Below are 20,104 nucleotides of genomic sequence, written 5' to 3'. Positions count from 1 at the left end.
AAGGGACAATGAGGCAAGAACAATATAAATAAATCCTTGAAGAGGAACGTTTCCTCCAAATAAATGAGTGGTTTCCTCATAAAGATGCCATTTTTATGCATGATTGGTCACCTAGCCACAAAACCAAAAGTGTTTGCAAGTACTGGGAAGAAAAGCAACTGAAAGTGTTGCTCTGGAAAGGGAACAGCCCTGATATGAACCCAGTTGAAAATTTATGGGCTATTGTGAAACAGAGGATAAGGAAATTTACTATAACCAGCAAACCAGATCTCATGGACAAACTAGAGGAAACCTACTACCATGACAATGATATTAAAATGCCATGTGAAAAGTTAATAAATTCTAAGCCAAACAAGAGAAAAATTTTGATTGACATACAAAGGCATGCATACAAAGTATTGAATGTACAGATAAAATCTGCATGTGGATGTAAACGTGTAATAAATGTAAAATTTTGAAAAAATGTATTTAGTCTAATAATTTGAACACGTCTGTACATTACTTTTATTAGGTTCAACTATAAGTTCCTGCAGTAATCATCGATCCTCCGCAGGTGTGTCTGCATTTCGCTGCAGTGTCTTGGCGTTGTTACCTTCCTATACGCAAAAACAGTGAATGCGAACGGCCTCGTGGTGCTTCCGACGTTATTCAAAAGATTATTTATGTACTAGGCGGCGTTCAATTATTTCTCGGCCAATTTCCGTTGAAAAAATGCGGAATTTGTTGTGGGACATCGAAGAATTCATGAAGTTCCGATAGGTGGCGGCGCTGTATGTAGCCGTCAAAGTGGCGTCTGTGACGGAGGAGCGTCCGAAGCAGAGAGCTTTCTTTTGGCGGAAAACGAGAGCATCGCAGATATTCATAGGCGCTTGCAGAATGTCTACAGAGTCCTGGCCGTGAACAAAAGTACGGCGAGTCGTTGGGCGAGGCGTCTGACAAGGTCGCGGAAATATGTCCCATCTCACGGGTGTCGACTGGCCGCACACTGCTGTGACCACTGCAATATTGTTGTTAATTGTGATCCGTCGATCACCTCTAATGGGAGTGCGGACACTCTCATTCGAGGTGACCGATGAATCACAATCAGACACATCGCTGCTCAATTGGACGTCTCTGTTGGTACTCTCACTCGTCCACCAGTTGGGGAACTCAGGTGCGTGCCAGTAGCGTTCCCCGTCGCCTAATATAAAACCACAGAGAGCAATGAAGGACCACCTGTGCGTCTTCTAGTCAAACTGGGTGCCTACGGAGTATCGCCTCAGTTGTGCCACTGGATTTGTGATTTCCTGTCAGATTTCCTGTAGTAATAGACGGAAAGTCATCGAGTAAAACAGAAGTAAGATCCGGCGTCCCCCAAGGAAGTGTTACAGGCCCTCTATTGTTCCTGATCTATATTAACGACATAGGAGACAATCTGAGTACCGTCTTAGATTGTTTGCAGATGATGCTGTCATTTACCGTCTTGTAAAGTCATCAGATGATCAAAACGACTTGAAAAATGATTTAGATAAGATATCTGTGTGGTGCAAAAAGTGGCAATTGACCCTGAATAAAGGAAAGTGAGAAGTACTAAAAGAAATCAGCTAAATTTCGATTACGCGATAAGTCACACAAATCTGAGGGCTGTAAATTCAACTAAATACTTAGGGATTACAATTACAAATAACCTAAATTGGAACGATCACATAGATAATACTGTGGGTAGAGCAAACCAAAGACTGCGTTTCGTTGGCAGAACACTTAGAAGGTGCAACAGGTCTACCAAAGACACTGCTTACACTACGCTTTTCCGCCCTATTCTGGAGCACTGCTGTGCGGTGTGAGATCCGCATCAGGTGGGACTGACGGATGACATCGAAAAAGTACAAAGAAGGGCAGCTCGTTTTGTATTATTGCGAAATAGGGGAGATAGTGTCACAGACATGATACGTGAATTGGAATGGCAATAATTGAAACAAAGGCGTTTTTCGTTGCGACGGGATCTTGTCATGAAATTTCCATCACCCGTTTTCTCCTCCGATTGCGAAAACATTCTGTTGGCACCCACCTACGTAGGGAGAAATGATCGTCACGATAAAATAAGAGAAATCAGGGCTCACACAGAAAAATTTATCGCTTGTTTTTCCCACGTGCCGTTCGAGAGTGGAACGGTAGAGAGACAGCATAAAGGTGGTTCATTGAACCCTCTGCCAGGCACTTTATTGTGAATAGCAGAGTAATCACGTAGATGTAGATGTAGAATTTCTTTAGCGTTGAAAAACTGATCGTGACAATTTTTTGGAGGAACATCGTCACAGGCGATAAAACATGGGTTTCGTCACTCCGAACCGAAAACAAATCGGCAGTCCATGGAGTAGCGCCACACCTCTTCTCCGATGAAAATGTTCAAAGCCTTATGATAAGCCGGTAAAGTCATGGTGACTGTCTTCTGGGACTCTGAAAAGGTTATTCCGTTCGATATCTTCCCTCATGGTGCAATGATCATGTCTGAAGTGTATTGTGCTACGCTCAGGAAACTGAAGAAACGACAGCGTATTTGTCGGTACAAAAATGCAAACGGACTTCCTCATGACAACACAAAGCCTCATAAAAGTCTGCGCACCCGAGAGGAGATCACAAAACGTCATTGGACTGTTCTTCCTCATCCACTGTACAGCCCAGAACTCGCAACTTCCGTTTTCCATCCATGTGGCCTAATGAAGGATGTAGTCCGTGGGAGGCAGTACGTGGATGAACGGGAGGTTTCTGATACAGCAAGATGTTGGCTCCTACTTCGACCAGTAGAGTGGTACCACGTGAGCATACAGACCCTGCCAGTAAGATGGCGTAAGGTCGTCGTATTGAACGAAGGTATGTTGAAAAATAGAGTTTGGTAGCCAAAATAGTGAGGAATAAAATGGTGTATTGAAATCCCGACTAAAACCAACCTGCTTTCAGAAAAAAGTATTGCATTACTTATCTAGTGAAACCAAGAGTAGGCGACAAGGTGGGCGTCCATGTCTCATCACAGAACGTGGAGACTGTTCAGGATGGGACTTTGCAGCAGACTACCGGTACGTGTTCCCATGTTTACCCAACTCCCTCGTCAGTTGTGACTGAGTGGGTGCACGATCACAGAGACTGGACCGTCGGTCAATGGAAACACGTTACCTGATCAGATGATTTTGTTTCTTGTTACACAAGATCGATGGCCATGTCCAGATACGTGACCAACTAAGCGAACGGTTGCCTCGACACGTACACCTTGCCACGGACGCAGGGTGGTGCGGACATATTACAATGCAGGAAACATTCACCTGTGCTTCCACGGGACGCGTGATACTAATCGAAGGCATCATGACAGTTGCGTAGTACGTGTAGATTGTTGCAGACATCTAGACTTCCCCTCAGGCTTGGTGTTTTCACCAATGGAGATGGCATCTTCCAACAGCGTGTCACACTGTCAGAATCGTGCATGATCGTGATCTCACGTCGGCGTCTGATCTGAACCCGCTGGAACACATCTGAGACGCTTCAGACGCTAGCTAAGCGCCGACAGCCAACCGGCATGTAATTTAGCGGGATTGCGTGGTCTGTGGGTAGGCATCTTGTGCCACATCTACAAAGGACTTATTGAATCTGTGCCTCGAAGAATTGCTGCTGTTTATGTTACCAAAGGACGCCAACAAGCTACTTATTAGGTGGTCATAACGTTCTGGATCATCAGTGTGTTTGCGACGCACCGTCGTTGTTTCCCCCATAGAATATAATATCTCTTGCTGTGGCCTGACTCACTGGAATGTCTACGCTCGCTTTGGCGTGTTGATCAATCGTCATGTCATTCCTTACAGACCTGTACCGAGAACAGCCTTTCAACGACCGCTCAGAAGATTCAACCGTGACAAGTATTGCAAATATACTACAAATACGTGCTCACCATATCCAGTATAATGATAGCATATGAGGTACACAGGAAGCAATAGTCGGTTAAGTATAGTAGTGGAAGAAAAGCAACACCCACTGAGCGAAGAAGGTCAGAATTAAAGAAGATATGAAATCCGGAAGAGAGAAAGGGAAGAACAACATTTAACATCTTGATGACGATGGGTTAATCTGAGGCAAAGAAGAAGGTCGGGCTCGCTGGAAATAGACCGTGTCCTTTCTAGAGAAATTATAAAGTATCATTTCAGTGATAGTTGGGACAGGTTGTGTAATTACTGGATTTAGATTTCAATCGGAAGAGGAATGTCACTAATCTTGAGACTGCCGTAGTTATGGCGAAAATACGACGAGCTAGAGAACGTGCCCAATATGCCGCAGATATTCGTACACGGAGCTGGAATACTCTGTTTATCTGCAGCCTTAGGTAGATGCAGTGGGTGTACTCACACGTGAGCATAGCTTGGTCCTTTGGGAAGCTTCCAGTGCATGGTGGGGACCTCTGGAGCTTTTGGTCTAGCTCGAACATTGAGCTATGTTCGTACAGTTTCCTGTGAAATTCAAAAACATTTCTGCATACACGGATGGGTATCTACACGCCATTAGCCACCATTATCCGGCACAGAAACGTGGCTTTCTGAACACTCTCGCCCACGGTGCTATAGTCGTCTCAGACGGTGAAAATCTGCCACCAGAACTAAGCCACCTGCGAGAAGTCTTCCGGGAAAACGGCTTCATTCACCCCTAGGTATCACAGGCTATTTCTGGTGAGACGCGCAGGAAAAATATCACCGAAGAAGAGAGCAAGTGGCACAGTGTCGGGAGATTAGCTGGCTCCTGAAGAGACGAAACATCTCATCTGTGTTCAGGATCTCAGCAAAAATACGACAGCTAATGAGGTCTGTGAAGGTCGATCTAGGGTTTAGAACGCCTGGAGTGTACAAAATACCATGTCACTGTGGCTGCTGTTACGTCGGCCAAATAGTGCGTACTGTGGAGCAACACCAGACGGAACACAAGAGGTGCTTACGCCTACGCTATCCTGAAAAAATAACCGTGGCGTAACTTCCTTTAGAAAATTGACACCGAAATATATTCGACGAAAGATCTGTCAGTATGAGGACAAACGGATTTTGGGATGCGTCATAAAAGAAGTGGAAGAAATAAAAATATCTAAAAACTCATCAATAAGGAACGCAGTTTGCAGCTCAGCATAGCCTGGGACCCGATCATCGCGAGATTCAAGCTGCCGCGACGGAAGCGGGACGGAAACATTACCGTAGTTGGCGAGGAACAAGGCACCAGTGACGTCACGGACAACAGCACGGCTATATAACGGCGAGGTAACGGCGACACGGCAATGTACAACTGGACAATGGCCGAGGAGCGCTCAGTAGAAATCTCGTGGAATTTTAACCCCCTGACGCGGTTGGAAGCCCGAGGAGATTTAATTAAAAACATTTCTGTTCATTAGTGTGCGAATCTGGTCAGGAGCGTTTCTACCAAGTGGAACGACTGAAAGCTGGGTTACAATTAGCTGTAGTTCGGGCTAAACCAGTTAGGTCCCACTGGCGAAACAAGCCAAGCATTTTCAGTCAAAGCAGCACTGCCTGACTAAGACGCTTAGTTGTTCGACAAGTTTGGAAGCTTCTTGGAACTCGTGAAACTGAACTGTCGATCGTGGAGGGAAAACTGTTATTTACTTGCATATACAGTCTTGCTACCTAATGCATGTACGTCTACATCTGTACTCCACAAACCACCTTGCGGTGTGTGGCGGAGGGTATTTTGTGTATCACTATCACATTCCACCTATTCCAGTCGCAAATGGTTCGCGGCAAGAACACTTGCCGGTGAGCTGTGAGGGAATCGCTGGCGCCAATGATTCTCTTTCCAGTCGGGGCAGCAATGCAACTTGTTCTGGCGTGCATGTTTCCTCTTTGGTTTTCCTCTTCTGACCGCTATTTAAGCGCGGCGCTTCCGGCGATGTGGATCTTGCATAAAAAGTTCTCGGTTTACTTTCCGCGTCAAATTTTGCTAAAATCCCGAGCTTTCGATGACTACCTCCGTCATCAAACCAGTCTCAGGACTGAAGACAACAACAACAATCTCCGTCATCTTCGTCAGGGGTAAAACTGTACCAGAAGGGAACCACCTTGGTCAAAGAAGAACGCCAGCATAACTTTTCCTCCACTCGTGTGGACCATTGATGCTAGCTCTGTATAGTCACGTGACGTGCACGCGTGGCCTCTAGCGACGCGCTGAGAACTTCCACGCTCTGGTCGAAACCACGCCTCGTTACACACGCCACGATATTACCCTCCTGTTACCGGTTTGCGCATTCCAGACTCTGGCTCGTTTCTTTTTGAACGCCCGTTATATATGAATGCGTGGTATCTGTTCTTTCGCATGTGTCCGAAAGCTTCCATATAATTTTTTCGCCTATATGGGCAATGGATCCCCCTTCTTCAGTGCAGATGCACACGTACATCTGACCTGCGGGAATCTGAGAGTAGCGAGCATGGAGGAAAACGACAGGGACTGCGAATAGGCGGCTCTCGATGGGAGTGTGGATCGGCCGTGAGGCATGCTGAGATAGTCGGCCCAGTTGCAATAACACTGTTTCCCGGGTGGCGCAGTGGTTAACGCACCTGCCTCGTAAGGAGCAGATCCCCAGTTCGAATCCTGGTCCGGTACACTTTGTCGCTCGTCACTGCCTATTGTGCGTAATGTCCCAATGCAGCTGACATTAGTAATCCCTTTCCTTTCTCCTCCCCTCCTCCACCTTCAGTTTACATGCAACCTGGGTTTCACGCGAGCGTTGTTTTTGGAACCCATGTTGATTCTTACAGAGGAGGTTTTCGGTCTCCAGAAATGTCATAATACGTGAGCACAAGACATGTAGCAAAATTCTACAACTGACCGACGTCAGAAGTATAAACCTATAGTTTTGTGCGTCTGTTGGAAGTAGCTTCTTAAATCGCGAACGACCTGCGCTTTTTTCCAATCATCAGGAACACTTCGCTCCTCCAAAGACTTAAGGTACCGGTACGCGGGTGCTAGAAGATGGGCAAGTTCTTTCGCCTACTCTATGTAGAATCATATTTTTATCCCATCAGGTCCAGTGTCCTTCCCTCTTTTGAGAGATTCCAGCTGCTTTTCGATCCCACGGTCACTTATTTAGATATTAGCCGTTTCTTCGTTAGTGTTACGATTTAAACGAGGTACTGCAATGTGGTCATCGTCTGAGAAACTGTTTTGCAAAAAGACATTTAGTACTGCGGTCTTTCCTGTGTCATTCTGTTTCAATGCCACTGTGGTCTCAGAGTGTCTGGTCAGATGACTTTGGAACGTGTACTGATTTAACATAAGACCAAAACTTCTTAGGTCGAGTCGGTAGACTTTCAGATTCGTGGAACGCTTCACGCTTGTCTCACTTTACGCTAATTTTGACTTAGCTTAGTTTTTGTTTGTCTGTCAGGCGTAGGCTACGTTTTATATTTGCAGTGAAGGTCTCTTTGCTTTCGTAGCAGTTTTCTAATGTGTCTGTTGAACCATAGTGGCTCTTTCCCATCCCTCAGAACTCTGCTTGGGAGATACCTGTCTATAGCGTCTTGTACCAATACAATGCTCTTGAACTCAGTCCATTGATACTCAATGTTTTTAGCGCTGAAGATGAAATTTTCGTACTGTTTGCTCAACCAATCTCAAATCTGTTTCTTGTCGCCCTTGATAAGCAGAAAAAAAATGTTCCTACCTTTATTTGTACGAAGGTTGCCCAGAAAGTAATGCACCGCATTTTTTTCCTTCAACAATTTTTTATTTGACATAATGATAATTACAAACACGAAACAGTGGTATTTTATCTACACACTCTATTTTTCTACGTGATCTACACCGTGTTCTATGGCCTTCCGCCAGTGCGAAGTAAGGGCGTGTATGCCCTGTCGGTAGCAATCCTTGTCCTGGTGGCGGAGCCAGTGCTTCACTGTGTGAACCACTTCCTCATCGTCCTCAAAATGCCTTCCACGAATGGCATCCTTTAACGGCCCAAACAAGTGGATGTCCAATGGGGCTAGGTCAGTGTGTCAGGTGTAACAGCCGTGAATGGTCTCCCGTTCAGTGATTGGGGCGTCGTGGTGAAGTATTGCCGGAAGTAGCGGACCACAGCGGTTTACTCGGGGAGCGGCAAGAGGAAGATATTTCGTTGCTGGCAGCTTAGTGGGAGGACGGGCGAGCAGCAGGGCGCACCTGGGAGTACAACACAGAGACAGTGACGCCGAGTGGACAGAGCAGGGCCAACGGAAGTGCTCCGGTTGGTTCCATTACCGATTCACACAGCATCTTGATGTTGGTGTGCACAGGCAGTGCCCTCGTCTTGCGTTACGTGCTCTGTACTTGAGTCCTTAAACACTGCTCTGCCTTACTAAAGTTACAATGAACTGTCTGAATGTGACGGTTGGCAGTACATGTGGAATGTTATGTAGCCTAATTCACGTACTCCAGTGCATTTGTAATATAGTGCTGACTTCCTACTGAAACTACTGATCTCACTGATCTCTTTGGTTTGGTTTGTAGTTTACTGCATGACCTTTGGACATGTTTTTATTCTTATTTTGTTAGTGTTGTTATCAATACTAAGCATATCAAATTTGTATAAAAGCTCATTTCGTTTTTATTTCATTGTCATCATTCCTTCATCCCACGCACATTTCTTGCATAGCACTGAATTCCGTTTCTTTACTCGGTTATTGTAATAAAAGTGTTAGCTATATACATATATCTGCACCCCCAAAACTCACAGCTAAATGCTATCCACTCCAATCGTATCATATCAGTGGTAGAAGAGAGTGGTTATGGGTTGTGACGGTGATGTAGATGTAGAGTAGGTTAGAAGTTGTGGGAATTTGTGTCTTTCTGCTACTGTGCAGCTGCAAATATGGCTGATACAGATGTTCCTAGGACGGTGTGGCTTCAGAATGATGAAACGGTTTGTAAGGCACCATTCATGTTACAGTGCCACAGCTGATACAGGTATTGTGACAACCAGTTTACTTAACTTCTGGGGGAGAACATGATGTGCATAATGCCAGCACAGCAGTACATTTAGCATTCACCATGGTTGATTCGTTTATTAAATTTATTGACAGAGAAGCGTCTTCCCAGTTCCAGCTGAGGTAGGAAGGCGTGGTAGCGCAATACTTCAATCATTTCGGAGATACGAAGTTGCTTTATAAAGTAGGAGAGAACTGTGGTATCACATATCGATACCACCCCTGGGTGTCATAGCTGGCAATGGAATTGCAACTTTCCATCAGACGGTGCATGCCCGCAGAGCCATGCCTCCTGTGGCTCTGTACCATAAGCTGACTGCCCCGCCACAGTATAGGATGTCCGGGGGCAGCAACGCGTCCCACTCGTTCTTGGAGCTTCTTCACTTTGCGCAGATGCTGCCTCGTCACGGCTTCGACTCCATCGTTCATGCTTTAGTACAGAGAGCCTCATCCTTGTTGCTGTTGTGTCAGCTGGACTCTGTTTCTTGATGCATTATTTGTAATGATTCTTCATACGTATAGAGAAGTTCAAGTAAAGTAAATCTTCTGTTTACTGTGATATCTTGTTCGCTAATCATTTTTACTCCAATTCAGCTTTCCTACGACGATAGTTACTTCACCACTCCGTAGACTACCTCTCCTTACCGTTCTGTACGTAGTCGTACACAACAAGAACAGCGCTGTGTGACTGAGTGACTCCAGGGGAAGTCTGTTCAGAGAATTAACTCCATTTTAGACATTCAGCAGGACAGGGAAGTTTCCTAGGAATTAGATTGCATTCATGTAGATACTGGTCAGTGTGACAAACAGTTTTGGATGTTGCGACATCGTCTTTTGGAGATTTTGGAAGAAGAACAAATTTATTGGGTCGACGCAAGTACAATTCTTGTGTTATTTATTGCCACTCATTGAGAAGAGGGAAGTGAATGGCAACAAGGATACTGAAATCCTGCAGATGTTTTCCTCATAAACAAAGGCTTTAGATCAGAGAGTGACTAAGGCCACACTATCGAGAGAAACATTTGGTGTTATAAAGGGTGATTCACGAAGATATGCTAGTGTTTTAATATGTTGTTCTACAAGTAAAACTAAAGAAAAAAGTTCATATAAACATAGGTCCGCAAATGTTTAGATACGGAGTTACGTCTATTAAAAGATTTTGCCTGAAATTTAGCAACTTCGCTAATGTGAAGCCATCGCAAAACAGTACGAGGTTAAAGTAAAGCACGATTTCCATTTATTTTGTTGTTATTGGTGTGGTGAATCTAATAAAACATGTCCCAGACGTGTGTTTGCAGTTGTTTTCCAAAACATCCAGAGAAGCCAAGTTATTATAAGTAAATTTGTTTACTTTACGTTAAAAATGTAGAAACATTTATGTCATTAAGTGAAACAAGTTTACTGTTACCAGTCGCCATTCTATTTATTTCCACGACGCGTTTCAGAGCTTTAAACCTCCATCATCGCGTGGATTTACATTTGTGTGTGTGTTGTGTTACGATTTTTGGAGGAACTTGTGGTACTGCCTCCAGTGGTCACAGGTTCCAAATATTTGTTTACAAATGTGACAGTGTACATGTGCTGTGTTACGACAGCAAAAGGAACCTGTGACCACTGGAGGCAGTGCCACAAGTTCCTCCAAAAAATCGTAACACAACACACACACAAATTTCGTACTAACTAATGTAAATCCACCCGATGATGAAGGTTTAAACCTTTGAAACGCGTCGAGGAAATAAATAGAACGGTGACTGGTAACAGTAAACTTGTTTCATTTAATGTCAATAACAGTCACGGTAAAGCCTAACCTAAAATGTTAGCATTTAAATTTATGTCATTGTTGGCAACCGTTAGTGAGTTGTTTCAGTCGTTTCCTAAACTTGAGACAAGTTAGTTTTCTGTATTGTTCAGTGAAAGAACATAATAACAACAGCGTATTTAAGAGAAACCACATAGTAACTGTTGTAGTTTGTAGATTATATATGAAATAGGGATGCCTTCCAAATTACGCCGATATAATCTTTATTTATGCCAAATGTGATGGTAATGCTACGGCTGCAGTTAATGAATATCGCGTACGTTATCCAACTCGGAGGATTCCGAATGCACGAACCATTAGCGGAGTACTTCGAATGTTACAGGAGACAGGTTCCCTACGTAGCGTTCATAATCAGTACGAGCTCTCGATACGCAAAGTCGATGATGAGGATATTATGGATGCTGTTCATCGCAGCCCGGTTACTATTTATTGTGGATGTATTGTGAAACTGTATGTACACTCTACAACTTCCTTAACACTGAGCTTTGTTTCTTCCGGTTCAACATGAATTCACTTGTGCTGTGGTATTAATAACACAGTCATAAGTTTCAGTTAAGGTTATTACCATCATTTTTGCAAAATTAAATTCTCTACAACTTCTGTTGAAAACTTCGTGCAATTGTCTGGAATTTAAAAAAACAAATTAGGCCAAGCAGTTAATAAATTAAAAACTTTACGAAATTACGTCTTTGTTTCTCTGGATGTTCTGGGAAACCACTGCAGATACACGTCTGTGACATGTTTTATTAGATTCATCAGATCAATAACAACAAAATAAATGGAAATCGTGCTTTACTTTCACCTCGTTCAGTTTTGCTATGGCTTCATATTAGCGAAGTTACTAAATTTCAGACAAAATCTTTTATTAGCCGCAACTCCATTACTAAACATTTGTGGTCCTATGTTTATGTGAAATTTTCCTTTAGTTTTACTTGTAGATTAACATATTAAAATATTTTCATATCTTCGTGAATCCCCCTTTAAAATGGTTTGCAAACAGGTAATCCCTGAGGGTTAATGCAGCGTTTGATTGATACGCATTATAATCGTCGATGGGGTTATCGGGAACCTGGTGAGTATGTAGATGTTGTTGTTGTTGAGGTCTTCAGTCCTGACACTGGTTTGATGCAGCTCTCCACGCTACTCTATCCTGTGCGAGCTTCTTCATCTCCCAGTACTTACTGCAACCTACATCCTTCTGAATCTGCTTAGTGTATTCATCTCTTGGTCTCCCTCTACGATTTTTACCCTCCACGATGCCCTCCAATGCTCCAATGCCTCAGAACATGTCCTACCAACCGGTCCCTTCTTCTTGTCAAGTTGTGCCACAAACTCCTCTTCTCCCCAATTCTATTCAACACCTCCTCATTAGTTATGTGATCTACCCATCTAATCTTCAGCATTCTTCTGTAGCACCACATTTCGAAAGCTTCTATTCTCTTCTTGTCCAAACTACTTATCGTCCATGTTACACTTCCATACATGGCTACACTCCATACAAATACTTTCTGACACTTAAATCTATACTCGATGTTAACAAATTTCTCTTCTTCAGAAACGCTTTCCTTGCCATTGCCAGTCTACATTTTATATCCTCTCTACTTCGACCATCATCAGTTATTTTGCTCCCCAAATAGCAAAACTCATTTACTACTTTAAGTGTCTCAATTCCTAATCTAATTCCCTCAGCATCACCCGACTTAATTCGACTACATTCCACTATCCTCGTTTTGCTTTTGTTGATGTTCATCTTATATCCTCCTTTCAAGACACTGTCCATTCCGTTCAACTGTTCTTCCAAGTCCATTTCTGTCTCTGACAGACTTACAATGTCATCGGCCAACCTCAAAGTTTTTATTTCTTCTCCATGTATTTTCATACCTACTCCAAATTTTTCTTTTGTTTCCTTTACTGCTTGCTCAATATACAGACTGAATAACATCGGGGAGAGGCTACAACCCTGTCTCACTCACTTCCCAACCGCTGCTTCCCTTTCATGTCCCTCGACTCTTATAACTGCCATCTGGTTTCTATACAAATTGTAAATAGCCTTTCGCTCCCTGTATTTTACCCCTGCCACCTTTAGAATTTGAAAGAGAGTATTCAAGTCAACATTGTCAAAAGCTTTCTCGAAGTCTACAAGTGCTAGAAACGTAGGTTTGCTTTCCTTAATCTTTCTTCTAAGATAAGTCGTAGGGTCAGCATTGCCTCTCGTGTTCCAATATTTCTACGGAATCCAAACTGATCTTCCCCGAGGTCGGCTTCTACTAGTTTTTCCATTCGTCTGTAAAGAATTGGCGTTAGTATTTTGCAGCTGAGGCTTATTAAACTGATTGTTCGGTAATTTTCACATCTGTCAACACCTGCTTTCTTTGGGATTGGAATTATTATATTCTTCTTGAAGTCTGAGGGTATTTCGCCTGTTTCATACATCTTGCTCACCAGATGGTAGAGTTTTGTCAGGACTGGCTCTCCCAAGGCCGTCGGTAGTTCCAATGGAATGTTGTCTACTCCGGGGGCCTTGTTTCGACTCAGGTCTATCAGTGCTCTGTCAAATTCTTCACGCAGTATCGTATCTCCCATTTCGTCTTCATCTACATTCTCTTCCATTTCCAGAATATTGTCCTCAAGTACGTCGCCCTTGTATAGACCCTCTATATACTCCTTCCACCTTTCTGCTTTCCCTTCTTTGCTTAGAACTGGGTTTTCATCTGAGCTTTTGATATTCGTACAAGTGGGTCTCTTCTCTCCAAAGGTCTCTTTAATTTTCCTGTAGGCAGTATCTATCGTACCCCTAGTGAAATAAGCCTCTACATCCTTACATTTGTCCTCTAGCTATCCCCGCTTAGCCATTTTGCACTTCCTGTCGATCTCATTTTTGAGACGTTTGTATTCCTTTTTGCCTGCTTCATTTACTGCGTTTTTATGTTTCCTCCTTTCATCAATTAAATTCAATATTTCTTCTGTTACCCAAGGATTTCTACTAGCCCTCGTCTTTTTACCTACTTGATCCTCTGCTGCCTTCACTACTTCATGCCTCAGAGCTACCCATTCTTCTTCTACTGTATTTCTTTCCCCCATTCCTGTCAATTGTTCCATTATGCTCTCCCTGAAACTCTGTACAACCTCTGGTTTAATCAGTTTGTCCAAGTCCCATCTCCTGAAATTCCCACCTTTTTGCAGTTTCTTCAGTTTTAATCTGCAGTTCATAACCAATAGATTGTGACCAGAGTCCATATCAGCCTCTGGAAATGTCTTACAATTTAATACCTGTTTCCTAAATCTCTGTCTTACCATTATATAATCTATCTGATGCCTTCTAGTATTTCCAGGATTCTTCCATGTGTACAACCTTATTTTAAGTATGTATGTAGATAGAGTTTTAAAAATGGGGGTGGGGGGGGGTGGGCAGTAAAGGCCTTGCGTCTTTTATACATGGAACAGGTGGTGATGCCAAACATTTTAGAGGGAATTAGCCGACTGGAGAGAAAGCGACTCGTGTTCGCACAACCCCTAAGAACTTCACAGTCTTGGAAGCCTTGACAGGACACTGAAGGTTTTAGATACGTCGATCGTTGTCGGGGGCCAGGAGTGAAGCAGCTACTGTGTGCAGGGCGCCCGCGAGGCAGCGCCCGCAGGGCATGAGACAGGTCAGTTTTTTTACTTGTGGATACCAGGAACGTTTTAGACGTGACTGTCGGCAAGGAAATCGGGATAATGCAGAATTAATGCGACAGTAGTCCAACCCCATTAGCTGAGTGGTGAGCGCGGCGGAATGCCACGCCATAGGCCTGGGTTCGATTCCCGGTCGGGGCAGGAGATTTTCTTCGCTCAGGGACTGGGTGTTGTGTTGTACTCATCATCGTTTCATCCCATCTCCGACGCGCAAGTCGCCCAAGTCGAATGCAATATGCACTTGCCCTCTGTGGCTGAACTTCCCCGAATTGGGGAGTCCCGGCCCACAATGCCGTACGCTCATTTCCATTTCCAATGCGACAGTTTCGCTAGGTTGCAACTCAGATGAGTGGATCGGTCACAGCTCTAGTGAGGGGTGGGGGATGACGGACGGTGTGCAAAGTGAAGTAGGCTCAAAGCAGAATCACACCCCGTTCATGAGCTGTGGAACTAATAATGGGTCACTTTGAACATTTTTAGACACTGGTTGTTCTGTTACTTTCTGGGAGAGAGATGGTTCTGATCCCGTCCATAGGTGAACTTATAGCCTTTCAACTTCGCTGGAGCTATGCAAAATATTATTAATCCCACAGTTGAGACCAAGTAGTTGCTACATAAGCAGCACAGGCTGAATGAACTTAGATTTTTATTTGCCTCATCTAGTCAAAAGGGGTTCGATCAAACACAGTTGCTTCAAGCCTTTAAAGAAGCTCGGCATATTCATAAAGCAACTTTTTCAGTACTGACATCACTGAAAATAGCTAAACAAAAAAGTAAATGAAAAAAGAAGGGTAACACTACGAAGTAATCACTTAGGACAATAATGTGGACTACAACGTATGGGTTAATCTTTGACTGATTGTTTGTTCAAATAATAACTAATTGTTTGTTCAAATAATACACATAATTTATTGGAATGGTGGTCTCACATAAGTTGTTACTGAAAACAAAATAGATTAGAAAGCCTAAGATGATTAACTTGCACTGCATTCACAGACAGTACCAAATGTGAACTAAAGCCTTGCAGCTAAGCAGCAAAATCACTAAAACTATAGCGAAAATATCATAGTTCAACAACTGCATAAAAGTCTTCAAATTCACCGCGGTCGAAAAATATTCATTCAGTGGCGACACAACTGTGAGTCTTAGATCACTATCACTCAGAGTTTCAAATAATTCTGAATGCAGAGCTTTTACTTCGGAGAATACTTCTAAAAGACCGAAATAACAAGCCGAAGCGGCGCTCTGGCAGTATAATATCTTCAAACGAGTTAGCAAAACCCAGCAACGTCACCCCTTGCTTATTTCAAACCTTGGTCATGTGAGCGCTGTCATATTCAATACAGCAGTTTACAAGTTGACCACCGTTTGTGAGATAAGACGTATTATAACATTTATACATTTTAAATACACACAAAAAATTCACTTTATTGATTAGCAATCTCATATAATATTATTCAATTCGAAATATAGCAATAATAAAAGGCTTTTTCAACGTTATAAACCATTGACAGAACAGCAGTAAACTAATCGGGACAACAGCTTTATTCACCTTGGCGCAGCGGTCCTATATCAGTCAAATGACAATCTTTCATACATTACGTTACCAAAATCTCGTCAAATAAACATATGGATCGATGGATAATGGGACAGCTCTTTCGTGCTTGTGATAATCGTTTGTGCACACTTGGAGAAATCTTCGTCTTGGCATTTCTACTTATCAGTAAATAATTTATAACAATTCGATTACTTTTTAACAATAACAGAAACGTGTTTATTCCCTAGCTAATATCAAGAGCTACATAACATTGTGTCACATGTATGTGTTGTTACGCCCAAGATAGTATCCCGGCGGACAATAAAAATTCGTCCAACTTCTAACTTGGCAGCTTCAGGAAGCTGAATCGCCTGTGTCAATGACCAGTAGCCCCGCGGTCTGGGGCGTCTTGTCGTCACGGTCCGAGCGGCTCCCCCCGTCGGAGGTTCGAGTCCTCCCTCGGGCATGTGTGTGTGTGTTGCTCTTAGTTCAAGTTAGTTTAAGTTAGATTAAGTAGTGCGTAAGCTTAGGGACCGATGACCTCAGTAGTTTGGTCCCGTAAGACCTTGCCACAAATTTCCAAAATTTCAATGACCAGTAGACTGCCAGCTAGGGGAAAATGCTGAGGGAGTTGCGGCGAACACGGAAGCTAACGCAGCACGGGGGAACGACCACGAAGTTTGCAAGCGAAGAATAATGACATAATGGAAGCTGAGGGATACTATCATGCTAGTGACAAAGCTAGGCTAGGTACAACGATGAGTATTCAGGTGTCGAACTAGCAGAAAAAGGGCCTCTAAAAGGTGAAACTGAGGAAGCCTGAAATCACTAGGATAACTGACATCGCGGGCAAACCAGGACATATTATGTCGTAGCCAGCCACAAAGTCTCAGAGTCCACTGAAGCGCCAACATAAATATTCCTTCTTAACAAATGCCTGAGTACTGACTGCCAACTGCCCAGTGCGTAGTCTCAGTCAGTCCTTGTGGCAGGCGCAACTGTCCAGTGAGAGAGAGGCTATGGAGGTTGACCCTCTTCACGCTTAGCTGTCCTCGGTCGCCTATGGAACCAGAAGTCCGGCCAGAAGGACATTGCTGCTGCTAGTTATTCTGTAAAGTTCCGAAGCAACTTCCTGTTCTAAGAACGACAAAAGAAAGAGTCTAACAACATTCTGCACGTACCAAGCGCTGGTTAGCGTTCCCTCAAGAAACACCAGTGGTAAACGAGAGCAATAGCTTGTCGCAGTGTGTCCTGGACGAATGCACTCTACGAGACAGCGCTCACCAGGTCTACGTGTGTGCAAACGACCACCACTTGCGTACAGGCAGCATCTAGTTTCATCAGTGAAGACCACGGCGCCCCATTCCTCCTTCCAAGTGGTCTTCTGGTGGCACCAGTCGAGCCATGCACGGCGATGCTGTGGCGTAAGTGGAAGAGGAGGTAGAGGATTACGTGCCCCTAGCCCCACTGCTAATAATCGGTTCGCAAGAGTTCATGTTGACACGTCTGGGCTCCCAAGCCCTCTTATCGTTGCATTAGTAGCCGTAGGATCTGCCAGTGCTGCCCTTACAATGCGGCGATGCTCGAGGGCGTCTGTGCTGCGTGGACATCCAGAACCTATGGGTGTCAGAATGTTCACGTGATCACTGATACCAGCTTAGTTGCACATGTGACGCAGCACCTACAACATGTGCGGCAATTTTTCGAAAGAACCATCTCGCCTCTCGGAAGGCCACAGTTTGACTCGTTTCAAACTCTCTCAGTTAGCTGTAGGAAACACGAGTGCGTCTCCGCTGCACGGTTGCCCGCTTGCTTCACGCGTTTGTACCATATTGAGTCTTCTGGCTGTGAGTATTTGCGTTTAAAGGATTGACACAGATGGCGCTCTGGTAGCCAAGCCACTATGCTATCTGCCGGTGGACGACCTTGAAACTATTATGAGCACATCTACTATCTCCCAGGTGGCGTAGGCTGTCATTGGATCAAAATCGATGACATCTCTCCAGGTGTACTAATTTTTTTTCCGGACGTTTATGTGCTATAGATTTTGGAGACCGCACCAGCTAGTCCATACGGTGCATGGTTCATTGAATAGCTCGGTAATAAAAAGCATTCCGTAACGTTAATCGAAAGTCTGTATCAAAAACAGAAAGTCTGTATTAACAGCAGCTCGTATTTTTTATATTTTATTTATGCGGTGGATTTATAGGCTGACCATCAAATAGATAAAGAACTCACTATGTACAAGCAGAACGATCGCTTTCCGTAGCAGCACCCTACTACTAACGAACTACCACTCCAGTCGATACTCCTGAGCCAGTTGCAACTTTCCCCACTGAATTATGTATGACGGCAGTCACTCTTCCAAACGAAGCAAGTTTCACAAGTGGTGACCAAATCCTTTCATTTGCAATCTAATTTCGATGTTGCTAACATAGCAGTAAAACTGACCCACATGTACACTGGTGGACGTTTGGCCTGCAGACTTGCTGCTCTGAGCCTCCGAAGCTCAGTTCGTAAGGAAATTTCTACTGTTCCAACAGCTGGAAGCCCTGAGAACAACACACATTCACAAATCTTTACTTAACGTCGTGCAGTGAAGTGCAAATATTGATTCCGTTGGGTGCGTATTCTCGGTCAGCCAGAGCAAACATCTGCTGACTCAGAACCACATCGGAATACCGTCCCTATGGCATGAAGCGGTCATCTTGAACAAAAAATTACACTCTGCTCATGACGTAAGAGTAAACACAGCTGAACATTGTTGAAATCTGGTTTCGCGGGATAGAGCGGATCAGGTTATGGTTGTGGAGGGGGCCGTAATCAGTTACTGTTAGTTGCCTAAAACACACAGTCTTTTGTTTTCCTAAGAACCACTTCATTACACATTGCCTTAAAAGGATCAAATTAAAACAATACAGCTGAAGGCATAGTTAAGAAAACTTGCGATACCTCTTGGGCTGAAGGCCCAAAACCACACCAAAAACAAGAATGGCTGAAGGCCTGAACACAAGTTATTAGAAATTGCTTTAAAGAATACGCACGGCTGAAGGCCTTGCTTAAAAAAAATTTTCACGTAAATCCTTGGTTGAAGGCCACACACTGGACACTGAACAACTCAGGGTTTAAGGCCTGGATAACAATAATTTCAAATAGAACAAACTTTCAAAATTTAGTTTTTAAACAAATCAGTTATCACATTTTAACTTAAGTCGGCTGAAGGCCTTATTTTAACATTAAAACAAACTAATTATTAGACAGCTGAAGGTCTCGCACTGTACTTCAGACTAAAATGAAAATCACAATCTAAAATGGTTCAAATGGCTCTGAGCACTATGCGACTTAACTTCTGCGGTCATCAGTCGCCTAGAACTTAGAACTAATTAAACGTAACTAACCTAAGGATATCACACACATCCATGCCCAAAGCAGGATTCGAACCTGCGACCGTAGCGGTCGCTCGGCTCCAGACTGTAGCGCCTAGAACCGCACGGCCACTCCGGCCGGCTCACAACCTAAAACCAATAGCACAGTGGTGCTCAGAAGTGTTCCAAGGGTCGGCCTGAGGAGGCAGCCCTAACGTAAAGTGAGGTGAGACAGGCAGCCAAGAGTAAGGTTAAATAATCGTATGGCAACCTGAACCAGGGACAGGTGAAGGACCGGCCAACAACCTAATCAATTCCCTTCCACCCGACCAATGGTACGACAATGGAAAATATCAGCTGAGGACGAAGATACCAGCCCCACTATATCTTCAAAATTGGCGTCAAAAAGCAGCCAAGGCAAAATAACTACTCTTAAGAAAAAAATATGAACAAAAAACTAAAAGGTTGCCAAACTACACGCTGTGCCGGACAGCATCAACACGGCGAGGGAAAACACAGTGCCGGAAAACTATGCTAACGACCACGGCAGGTAACTGGGGCGTTAACGGCCACAAGGCAGAAAATACTACAGGTGCACTTCAGTGATAAGTAACAACCAATTTAATAGTTAAAGACCGTACAGGAAGATAGATGCAAAATTTCGCCGACTCCAACACACCATAAGTTGCTGCTAGCCGGAATGGCCCAGGGAGCAACCACCGGCAATGAAGGGAGA

This window comes from Schistocerca nitens, chromosome 7, assembly GCF_023898315.1.
Source record: "Schistocerca nitens isolate TAMUIC-IGC-003100 chromosome 7, iqSchNite1.1, whole genome shotgun sequence".
NCBI lineage: Eukaryota > Metazoa > Arthropoda > Insecta > Orthoptera > Acrididae > Schistocerca > Schistocerca nitens.
This window is presented reverse-complemented; position numbering follows the sequence as displayed.